The sequence below is a fragment of the Petromyzon marinus genome, unplaced genomic scaffold (assembly GCF_048934315.1).
Source record: "Petromyzon marinus isolate PM22_M1 ecotype Great Lakes invasive population unplaced genomic scaffold, UKy_Petmar_22M1.pri1.0 PM_G_Scaffold_32, whole genome shotgun sequence".
Lineage (NCBI taxonomy): Eukaryota > Metazoa > Chordata > Hyperoartia > Petromyzontiformes > Petromyzontidae > Petromyzon > Petromyzon marinus.
In genome coordinates this window covers 1144908-1156955 of record NW_027422895.1, presented here as the reverse complement: position 1 = coordinate 1156955, position 12048 = coordinate 1144908, and the positions used below count along the sequence as shown (strand labels likewise).

At 50.9% G+C, this 12048-nt stretch overlaps 1 protein-coding gene across 1 annotated transcript in view; it reads right to left on the bottom strand.

Annotated features, from left to right (window-relative positions):
* LOC142915539 (gap junction gamma-1 protein-like) overlaps positions 1–7113 on the bottom strand; it is a 45658-nt gene extending 38545 nt beyond the window's left edge. Inside the window, exon 1 of the mRNA XM_076061305.1 lies at positions 7007–7113. The gene's annotated coding sequence lies outside the window, so the exon portion shown is untranslated. The remainder of the gene's footprint in view (positions 1–7006) is intronic.
* Positions 7114–12048: the final 4935 nt, after the last annotated feature.

Sequence of the window (12048 nt, the reverse complement as noted above, 5' to 3'; positions counted from 1 at the left end):
GTCTACTGAACGTGAAGAACCAGTGGCATCTACATCTGCAGAACGTGAAGAACCAGTTACATCTACATCTGCAGAACACGAAGAACCAGTGGCATCTACATCTGCAGAACATGATGAACTAGTGGCATCTACATCTGCAAAACGTAAAGAACCAGTTGCATATACATCTGCAGAACGTGAAGAACCAGTGGCATCTACATCTGAAGAACGTGAAGAACCAGTGGCATCTACATCTGCAGAACGTGAAAAACCAGTGGCATCTACATCTGCAGAACGTGGAGAACCAGTGGCATCTACATCTACAGAACGTGAAGAATCAGTGGCATCAATGGAAACCTCATTTGCCAGTAACAAAATATGATAATTGTGTTTTTACCCTTTTATCTGACAACAAAACTGACACCTTTTTTACAAGCAGTCATGTTTACATTGACCACAATGCCTGCGGTCGGAACGCAAACAAAAAACAACTCTGATAATCTATGCACTGTCCTTGAAATTGATTGGTCCACACCTGAGACAGGTTTCTTTATAGCCTCGTCTCACATGGTGTTGGACCAATACATTATCAGAGTTGTTGTTTTTTGTTTGCGTTCCGACCGCAAGGCATTGTGGTCAATGTAAACATGACTCCTTGTAAAAAAGGTGTCAGTTTTGTTGCCAGAATAAAGGGTAAAAAACCAATTATCATATTTTGTTACTGGCAAATGAGGTTTCCAATGGTGTAAATGCTTACCCCGAGCTCAAATACTCTGATGGTGCATTGTCTTTGAGTTGTGTGCCTTTTGGCGTCTTCTGGTCCAACACCATGTGAGACGAGGCTCTAAAGAAAGCTGTCTCAGGTGTGGACCAATCAATTTCAAGGACAGTGCATACATTATCAGAGTTGTTTTTTGTTTGCGTTCCGACGGCAGGTATTGTGGTCAATGTAAACATGACTCCTTGTAAAAAAGGTGTCAGTTTTGTTGCCAGATAAAAGGGTAAAAAAACAATTATCAATCAGTGGCATCTACATCTGCGAACTTGAAAAACCAGTGGCATCTACATCTGCAGAATGTGAAGAACCAGTGGCATCTACATCTACAGAACGTGAAGAACCAGTGGCATCTACATCTACAAAAAGTGAATAACCATTGGCATCTACATCTACAGAACGCAAAGAACCAGTGGCATCTGCGTCTGCAGAACGCGAAGAATCAGTGACATCTGCAGAACGTGAATAACCAGTTGCATCTACATCTACAGAACACGAAGAACCAGTGGGATCTACATCTGCAGAATGGCATCTACATCTGCAGAACGTGAAGAACCTGTTGCATCTACATCTACAGAACGTAAAGAACCTGTTGCATCTACATCTACAGAACGTGAAGAACCAGTGGCATCTACATCTACAGAACATGTAGAACCAGTGGCATCTACATCTGCAGAACGTGAAGAACCAGTTGCATCTGCATCTGCAGAACGTGAAGAACCAGTTGCATCTACATCTGCAGAACATGAAGAACCAGTGGCATCTAAATCTGCAGAACACGAAGAACCAGTGGCATCTACATCTGCAGAACATGATGAACCAGTGGCGTCTACATCTGCAGAACGTGAAGAACCAGTTGCATCTACATCTGCAGAACGTGAAGAACCAGTTGCATCTACATCTACAGAACGTGAAGAACCAGTGGCATCTACACCTGCAGAACGTGAAGAACCAGTTGCATCTACATCTACAGAACATGAAGAACCAGTGGCATCTACATCTGCAGAACGTGAAGAACCAGTGGCATCTACATCTGTAGAACGTGAAGAACCAATGGCATCTACATCTGCAGAATGTGAAGAACCAGTGGCATCATCGCCTGCAGAATGCGAAGAACCAGTGACATCTACATATGCAGAACGTGAAGAACCAGTGGCATCTACATCTGCAGAACGCAAAGAACCAGTGGTATCTACGTCTACTGAACGTGAAGAACCAGTGGCATCTACATCTGCAGAACGTGAAGAACCAGTTACATCTACATCTGCAGAACACAAAGAACCAGTGGCATCTACATCTGCAGAACATGATGAACTAGTGGCATCTACATCTGCAAAACGTAAAGAACCAGTTGCATATACATCTGCAGAACGTGAAGAACCAGTGGCATCTACATCTGAAGAACGTGAAGAACCAGTGGCATCTACATCTGCAGAACGTGAAAAACCAGTGGCATCTACATCTGCAGAACGTGGAGAACCAGTGGCATCTACATCTACAGAACGTGAAGAATCAGTGGCATCAATGGAAACCTCATTTGCCAGTAACAAAATATGATAATTGTGTTTTTACCCTTTTATCTGACAACAAAACTGACACCTTTTTTACAAGCAGTCATGTTTACATTGACCACAATGCCTGCGGTCGGAACGCAAACAAAAAACAACTCTGATAATCTATGCACTGTCCTTGAAATTGATTGGTCCACACCTGAGACAGGTTTCTTTATAGCCTCGTCTCACATGGTGTTGGACCAATACATTATCAGAGTTGTTGTTTTTTGTTTGCGTTCCGACCGCAAGGCATTGTGGTCAATGTAAACATGACTCCTTGTAAAAAAGGTGTCAGTTTTGTTGCCAGAATAAAGGGTAAAAAACCAATTATCATATTTTGTTACTGGCAAATGAGGTTTCCAATGGTGTAAATGCTTACCCCGAGCTCAAATACTCTGATGGTGCATTGTCTTTGAGTTGTGTGCCTTTTGGCGTCTTCTGGTCCAACACCATGTGAGACGAGGCTCTAAAGAAAGCTGTCTCAGGTGTGGACCAATCAATTTCAAGGACAGTGCATACATTATCAGAGTTGTTTTTTGTTTGCGTTCCGACGGCAGGTATTGTGGTCAATGTAAACATGACTCCTTGTAAAAAAGGTGTCAGTTTTGTTGCCAGATAAAAGGGTAAAAAAACAATTATCAATCAGTGGCATCTACATCTGCGAACTTGAAAAACCAGTGGCATCTACATCTGCAGAATGTGAAGAACCAGTGGCATCTACATCTACAGAACGTGAAGAACCAGTTGCATCTACATCTGCAGAATGCGAAGAACCAGTGGCATCTACATCTGCAGAACGTAAAGAACCAGTGGCATCTACATCTACAGAACGTGAAGAATCAGTGGCATCTCCATCTGCAGAACGTAAAGAACCAGTTGCATCTATATCTAGAGAACGTGAAGAGCCAGTGGCATCTACATCTGCAGAACGTGAAGAACCAGTTGCATCTACATCTGCAGAATGTGAAGAACCAGTGACATTTACATCTACAGAACGCGAAGAACCAGTGGCATCTACATCTACTGAATGTGAAGAACCAGTGGCATCTACGTCTACAAAATGTGAAGAACCAGTGGCATCTGCATCTGCAGAACGTGAAGAACCAGTTGCATCTACATCTGCAGAACGTGAAGAACCAGTGACATCTAGATCTGCAGAACATGAAGAACCAGCAGCATTTAGATCTGCAGAACATGAGTAATCAGCGGCATCTACATCTGCAGAACGTGAAGAACCAGTGGCATCTAGATCTGCAGAACATGAAGAACCAGTAGCATCTAGATCTGCAGAACATGAAGAATCAATGGCATCTACATCTGCAGCACGTGAAGAACCAGTTGCATCTACATCTACAGAACATGAAGAGCCAGTGGAATCTACATCTGCAGAACGTGAAGAACCAGTTGCATCTACATCTGCAGAACGTGAAGAACCAGTGGCATCTACATCTACTGAACGTGAAGAACCAGTGGCATCTACATCTGCAGAACGTGAATAACCAGTTGCATCTACATCTGCAGAACGTGAAGAACCAGTGGCATCTACATCTACAGAACATGAAGAGCCAGTTGCATCTACATCTGTAGAACGTGAAGAACCAGTGGCATCTACATCTGCAGAACGTGAAGAACTAGTGGCATCTACATCTGCAGAACGTGTAGAACCAGTGGCATCTAGATCTGCAGAACATGAAGAACCAGTAGCATCTAGATCTGCAGAACATGAAGAATCAATGGCATCTACATCTGCAGCACGTGAAGAACCAGTTGCATCTACATCTACAGAACATGAAGAGCCAGTGGAATCTACATCTGCAGAACGTGAAGAACCAGTTGCATCTACATCTGCAGAACGTGAAGAACCAGTGGCATCTACATCTACTGAACGTGAAGAACCAGTGGCATCTACATCTGCAGAACGTGAAGAACTAGTGGCATCTACATCTGCAGAACGTGAAGAACCAGTGGCATCTACATCTACAGAACATGAAGAGCCAGTGGCTTCTAGAACTGCAGAACATGAAGAACCAGTAGCATTTAGATTTGCAGAAAATGAAGAACCAGTGGCATCTACATCTGTAGAACGTGAAGAACCAGTGGCATCTACATCTGCAGAACGTAAAGAACTAGTGGCATCTACATCTGCAGAACGTGTAGAACCAGTGGCACCTAGATCTGCAGAACATGAAGAACCAGTAGCATCTAGATCTGCAGAACATGAAGAATCAGTGGCATCTACATCTGCAGCATGTGAAGAACCAGTTGCATCTACATCTACAGGACGTGAAGAGCCAGTGGAATCTACATCTGCAGAACATGACGAACCAGTTGCATATACATCTGCAGAACATGAAGAAACAGTGGCATTTACATCTACAGAATGTGAACAACTAGTGGCATCTACATCTACAGAACGTGAAGAACGAGTGGCATCTACGTCTACTGAACGTGAAGAACCAGTGGCATCTACATCTGCAGAACGTGAAGAACTAGTGACATCTACATCTGCAGAACGTGAAGAACCAGTGGCAACTACATCTACAGAACATGAAGAACCAGTGGCATCTAGATCTGCAGAACATGAAGAACCAGTAGCATTTAGATCTGCAGAAAATGAAGAACCAGTGGCATCTACATCTGTAGAACATGAAGAACCAGTGGCATCTACATCTGCAGAACGTGAAACTAGTGGCATCTACATCTGCAGAACACGAAGAACCAGTGGCATCTAGATATGCAGAACCTGTAGAACCAGTGGCATCTAGATCTGCAGAACATGAAGAACCAGTGGCATCTAGATCTGCAGAACGTGAAAAACCAGTTGCATCTACATCTGCAGCACGTGAAGAACCAGTTGCATCTACATCTACAGAACGTGAAGAGCCAGTGGAATCTACATCTGCAGAACGTGAAGAACCAGTGGCATCTACATCTGCAGAACATGACGAACCAGTTGCATCTACATCTGCAGAACATGACGAAACAGTGGCATTTACATCTACAGAATGTGAACAACCAGTGGCATCTACATCTACAGAACGTGAAGAACGAGTGGCATCTACGTCTACTGAACGTGAAGAACCAGTGGCATCTACATCTGCAGAACGTGAAGAATTAGTGACATCTACATGTGCAGAACATGAAGAACCAGTGGCATCTACATCTGCAGAACATGAAGAACCAGTGGCATCTAGATCTGCAGAACATGAAGAACCAGTGGCATCTACATCTGTAGAACGTGAAGAACTAGTGGCATCTACATCTGTACAACGTGAAGAACCAGTGGCATCTACATCTGCAGAACACGAAGAACCAGTGGCGTCTACATCTACAGAACGTGTAGAGCCAGTGGCATCCAGATCTGTAGAATATGAAGAACCAGTGGCATCTACATCTACAGCGCTCCATCTCTTCTCTAGCTGTTTAGGCGTCCGCTCGCACGCACACAAACACAGATCTCGGGGCCGGGGCCACAGCAGCAAAGGGGAGACAAAGACGGCAGCGGCTGCGTGGGAGACAGCGCAGAGAGAGAGGGAAGGGTGGTGGAGTCAGACCACTGTTGGAGCGCCCGGGAGCGCAGGAGACGTCCCGAGCAGCTGGGAGATGACGCAGAGAGATGAGAGACAGGGGCAGCACCTGGCTAGGACGTCACCTTCCAGCCCCTCCCCCTCACTTCTAGCCCCTCCACCTCACTTCACCCCCTCCACATCCGCCCCTCCCCCACATCCGGCCCCCCCCTCCACATCCGGCCCCTCCTTCGTCCTCACTTTGGACCCTCCCCCCGGCCCCTCCCCTCACTTATGCCCCTCCCCCCTCGCTTCCGGCCCTCCTCTCCCCCCCGTCACCTCCCTCACCTCCGCCCCCCCCCCTCGCCCCTCACTTCAGACCCCGCCCCCCCTCACTTCCGGCTCCTCCCTCCTCATTCCCCTCCCTTCCCCCCCTGTTGTGGGCGAGGGGTTCGCACCATGAGCTGGAGAACCCAAAACTATCCGCAGACTACCTGCTGCTGGATCTCCTCTCTGTTTAAAAGAACACATTTGAACAAATTTTGACCTCGGGTCTTTGCTCATCTACCGGCTTCACATTCCCTATTGCCGTACAAAAACCGGAGGAAGGGCCTTTGCTATTGATGCCCCCAGGGTCTGGAATGCTACTGCCAATAAACTGCAACTTGAATCGCTACCAATGAGATCTTCACTCAAAACTGCTCTAGAGGAGTTGTACACCCTAGCTTGCCACTGCTATTCAGTGGCCTAAAATAAAATGAAATGTTTCGCTCCGGATAACCGCTGCAAAGTATTATCTGTTTTGTGAATCGAGGATCAATCAACATAGCCGAGGCTATCCATGTCTCTGTCTCTCCCCGTGGTGAAGGTGTTCCCCTCCACACATTCAGAGTCAACAGCGGCACGCGCTTAGCATCTTTGACCGATAGACATTGACGCACGTATTGTTGGTTCTTTCGGTAAAGTCACGTAGATAGAAAATAAAAACAACAGATTAAATTCAATAAGATAAAGACCACTTGTGTTGCGATCGAAACGTCGTGGGTTTTTTGCTTATTTTCAATTTTTTATTTTACTTTCATTTTAATTGTATTTTCTATCTACGTGACTTTACCAAAAGAACCAATAATATTAATTCCTGCAGTCACCAAAGTTTTAAGTCAAAACATTCACACACGTTGACAAAGCCTCACCTTGTGTTGTTGTGGGCAGGTCGCTTCTGATAACAAGAGCGGTATAGCAGCTCAAGCGGGCTTGGCCTGGTGAAAATAATAAAAACTGCGTGAATATTTACAATAAAACAAAGTTACAAAGTGGCGAGTCGGGTGAAGACAAATTAAACTTAAGCGAGATAATTAAAGTAAACGCAATCAGGCGAGGGCAGGAGGCAAGGCCCCGCGTGGCTAGGCCCCGCGTTGTAAAGTTCCAACCTGGACATCGATTCCCATGCTCGCTGCTACTCAACTGACATCCCTACGGGAGAGAGAGCGAGGCTCTACCTTGGTAAACAACAACAACAACCACCACAACCACCACCACAACAACCACAATCGCAATGAGAATTTCTCACCTCGGATTTCAGTGCAGGAAGCGATAACTTCCTGTTACATCGTGATGTCACGCGGTAGCAGGTGACATGACATCACTTCCGTGGTACGAGACACGCTCCTCCCACAATGAGCGGCTCCTTAACTAAATAAACTAGAGAGTGAATAAATTATGTTAATGTGCCGTCCGTTACGTCTGAGTGCTGAACCCGTCGCAATAAACTCGCGACGGCTTTAACGAATACATTATGTTAATGAGCCGCCAGTCACTGGGCGTAGCTTTGCCCAAATAAGGATTGGCACTGGAACGATATCGGCAGTGACCCAAACGGAGGTGACGTCACGCTCAAGAGCGCGGTGGGCGGGTGAATACCTTGGTGACATGACATCACTAGCGAGGTACACCTCCCCCTTGTGTTTCACCCAATGAAGTATTGCTGCGAGGTGACGTCACAGAGCGGGATTGGAGTTTAAGTTGATTTAGATTCATTTTCCATTGCTCCCTCCCTTGGGTGTGTGGGCTCAGCTACAACAACAACGTGGACATTATTGTGTATACTGTGTATACACTGTGTGTGTATACACTGTGTGTGTGTACACTGTGTGTGTGTACACTGTGTGTACACTGTGTGTGTGTACACTGTGTGTGTGTACACTGTGTGTGGGTGTGTGTACACTGTGTGTGTACACTGTGTGTTTGTGTGTGTACACTGTGTGTGTGTAGACTGTGTGTGTGTACACTGTGTTTGTGTGTGTACACTGTGTGTGTGTGTACACTGTGTGTGTGTACACAATGTGTGTGTGTGTACACTGTGTGTGTACACTGTGTGTGTGTGTACACTGTGTGTGTGTGTACACTGTGTGTGTGTACACAATGTGTGTGTATACACTGTGTGTGTGTACACTCTGTGTGTGTGTGTACACTGTGTGTGTGTGTACACTGTGTGTGTGTACACTGTGTGTGTGTGTACACTGTGTGTACACTGTGTGTGTACACTGTGTCTGTGTGTACACTATGTGTGTGTGTACACTGTGTGTGTGTACACTGTGTGTGTATACACTGTGTGTGTGTACACTGAGTGTGTGTAGGGTCTCTGTGTGTGTATGTGATACCGCCGCCACGGAGCCGATCGGCGGGTGGCCCACCTGCGATCTCGCCGCCCCCCAGCAGCGAGGCCGACGCTGCTTCCACCTCACCCCCCCCCCCCCACCGGAACACACACGCACGCATTCCCCCCACAATTAGAGCGCTTGGGGAGACACCCTGGCTGACAGGTTTTCACCCAGAAGCCCTCGTAAAGGGATAATCTTCACGGTTTCCTGCGGCCAGGGAATTAGACGGTCTCCTCCGACGCTAACACACACCGTGGCGCCGTGACTTGAGTGGAAATGACATGTTCACGGCGGGGCTGCCCCGCCACCGCGGTTAGTGCGCACCTCACGCACACGGGTCGGCAGGGCAGGTAGGGGGAGGGCTGGAGGGCGGAGCCACGAGCGGCGGGAAAGCAGGGTCGCCCTCTGGTTGGATGGCCGCTGAGCAGGTAAATTTAGATGCGGACGTCGCTGAAAGCAGCGGCCCGGGGATGCTGGAATACAGGTGGGCGTACCGATTGGCGAGGGATCCCAGCGAGCTGATTGGCCAGCGAGTCGGCACCAGGTAGCCCCTTTGATGTAGAAAGAATAAAGCGGGTCAGGGCGAGGGAAAGAGGTCTCTTGCTGCTCGAGTCAACTCCCGGCCCGTCAACTCCCCAGTCCAGCCACTCGAACGTCCGTGAGACGTATCGACGTGCAGCGAGGACCAGCCGACAGTAGTGACGAACCGTGAGTAAGAGTGAGAGAGAAAGAGGGAGTTGGGTCTTAGCTTAAAAAGCCTGAGAGGGTTAAGTGGAGAAGGATATGTAGAGTATAGTGCCAACTATCGAGAGATAGATTGGTCCTGCCCCGCTAATCCCGACTGACTCAGTTAAATAAGGGCTGGCTGACCCGGTGGAATAAATCGTCGGCGATTCAATAACGGACTGGTGTGGTTTTTGCGGGTGTGTGGGAAGAGCGTGGGAGCGTGTGTCCGCTTGCAGTGTCGTGTATGGTTGGGGCCCGCGAGTGAATATGAGCCTAGTATGGGTCTCGCGAGTGTGTGGAAAGAGAGTGGAAGCGTGGGTGCGCTTGCTGTTAGCGGTGGTCGCCGCGTGTGTGGAGCGGCGCCGCGTGGGGTGTGTGCGCTAAAAACCCTCGGCTGCGGACTCCCACGTTGCGAGCGGATACCCATCCCGCACGTGTGCCCATCGCGTAGCCCCTTTAAATCAATTTAATCCAATCCCCCCAATCGGCGGCGTGGGTACGAGTGACGTCACTTGCCCTCCGACCTCTAACCCCCTGTTACCCACGTGTGATTGGTGCGTGGGACTGCGCGGGTGGGGAGCGTCGAGTGCCGGCGAAGCGCTAGCAGGTCTCAGGGCGGTCAAGAGTGATGCCTTACCGGCAGGAAACCCGGACTCGGGGAGGGGACAGCCCAGGGAGGGGAACAGGAGCTCGGCGACCCTTCCCCGCCCGGTGAGGAGCGCAGCGGCGGCAGCTCCCACACTAGTGGAGAGTCTGGGGGCGTCGGTACTTCGCGGGCAGGGTCGCAGGCAGGGGAGATCCCGGGGGCCGACGACCCCCACATTATGGTGTCAGAGGTGATACGATCCCCCGCACCTCCAAGGGAGAGAGGCGCCCCACCCCAGGCTAAGATAAAATGCACGTTCACGGGCAAGGGGATTCCGTCATGGAAATTGTTTTCCCGCAGCATCAGAGGTGCAAATAATTTTAATGGCTGGACGGACGCGGAGGCGTTGCAGCAGCTGGAGATGCACTTGGATGGGCTGGCAGCCGACTTTGTAGAGGCTTTGCCCGCAAGCGCACAAACCCAGTGGGGGGAATTAATGCGCCGGCTTGAACTACGCTTCGGCACGTATGATGAGGAGGAGGCGCAGGCGGCCTTAGAGGCGCGCCGCCGCCAACCCGGTGAGGATTTGCGAGATTATGCCGAGGACGTGCGCGCGCTAACCCAGATCGCGCACCCGGAGTATGAGGCGAAAATAATTGATGACCTCGCCGCCGGGAAAGTACAGCGATATTTGGTGCGTACCCCATGGTGGAAACCAAATGTAGACGGGGCGCACCTCCCCTTCGACACCCTTGTCGAGCGCACGCGTAAATGTGAGAAGCTCTCCGGTGAGCGCACGCAGCCCCGAGGGCGGGGACGGGAGTGCGCCGTGGCGAGCTTACTCTCCGACGAGGAGGAGGAGGAGCTCGCCATCGCGACAAGGGGATGGGCAAGGGAGCCCCCGAGACCCCGGGAGACAGTACCCGGATGGGATATACAGGCCAGCATCGGGGGGATGGAGCACAAAATGGGCCGAGATATGACCAAGCTGCAGTCCTCCGTTGAGACCAAGCTGCAGGCCTCCGTCGAGACCATCCAGTTCGAGATGGGGGAGCTGCGCTCCACGGTGGGGGGGCTAGCTGGGAGGGTATCCCGACTAGAAGCAGAGTCTGGGCAGCGGCGCACTGGGGGTAGAGGGAGCGGGCAGGGTGCCCACTACGGAGCCACCACCCCCCCCCCCCCCGGGCATGTTATATGTGCGGCCGTCAGGGGCATCTCGTGAGAGACTGCCCTCAGATCGCCCGCGCTAGATATGCCGAAGGGTTAAACGCCAACGCCCCCCTAGAGAATGGACCACCTAGGGGTGCAATCGACGCGGTCCCAACACATATCGACGACAATGGGAATAATGGCGAGCGAGTGATCTTCACACAGGTTCCAGCGACAACGCCCGTGGACGCGGTGACTCCTGGCGACTGGCTACGGGAGCTGGTGGCAGGAATCACGGGGGCCACGTCGCTGGTGGAAGGGCAGGTCAACGGAATGTGTACCCGGATCCTGCTGGACACGGGGGTGGTGGCCTCGCTTGTGAGCGCGGCACACTGCAGCGCGATCGGGGTCGACGTGAGCCACCTGCAGGCCCCGGACCGCGCACTGCACACGGCGAGCGGAGCCGGAATGGGGCTCCTGGGGAGGGCCACCCTGGAGGTCCGCATAGGCCACCAGGTGTGCACCCAGGAGTTCTACGTCTCGAGTGTGCTGTGGCACAAGTGTATCGCAGGTACCGACCTCCTGGAAAAGCTGGGGCTCAACGTGCAGCCCCGCCAGCGATGCGCCACCGTGGAAGGCAGCAGGGAACAGATTCCATGCCTGGGACGGGAGCCGAATCGCCCCCGCTTCACACCCGTGGCCGCTACCCTGACGACGGCCGTCACCATCGGGCCGCTCGCCGAGATGCTGGTGCCTGTGGCGACACCCTCCACCGACCCCGCGCACCGACCATCGGGGGAGGTAATGCTAACTCCTCACCCGGAGTTGGCAAAACGATATGGGGTTGTGGGATCAGCCACGTTGGTAAACGCCGATGGGGGCCGATTGCGTGTGTTTAACCCCCACGGCACCCCGGCAATACTGCGATGGCGCACCACAGTAGCCACCGTGCACCCCCTACACGCGCGCCACTCCAGCGACTCGGTATTCGCACTCTGGGCGGAGGACCCCGGTCGCCCCGAAGACCACCAGGACCTGGCCTGGCGAGTCGGCCCGACTCCCCACGCCGAGGTCGTTCCCCTGCTTGACGCGTTACACGTACCTTGGGCAGATT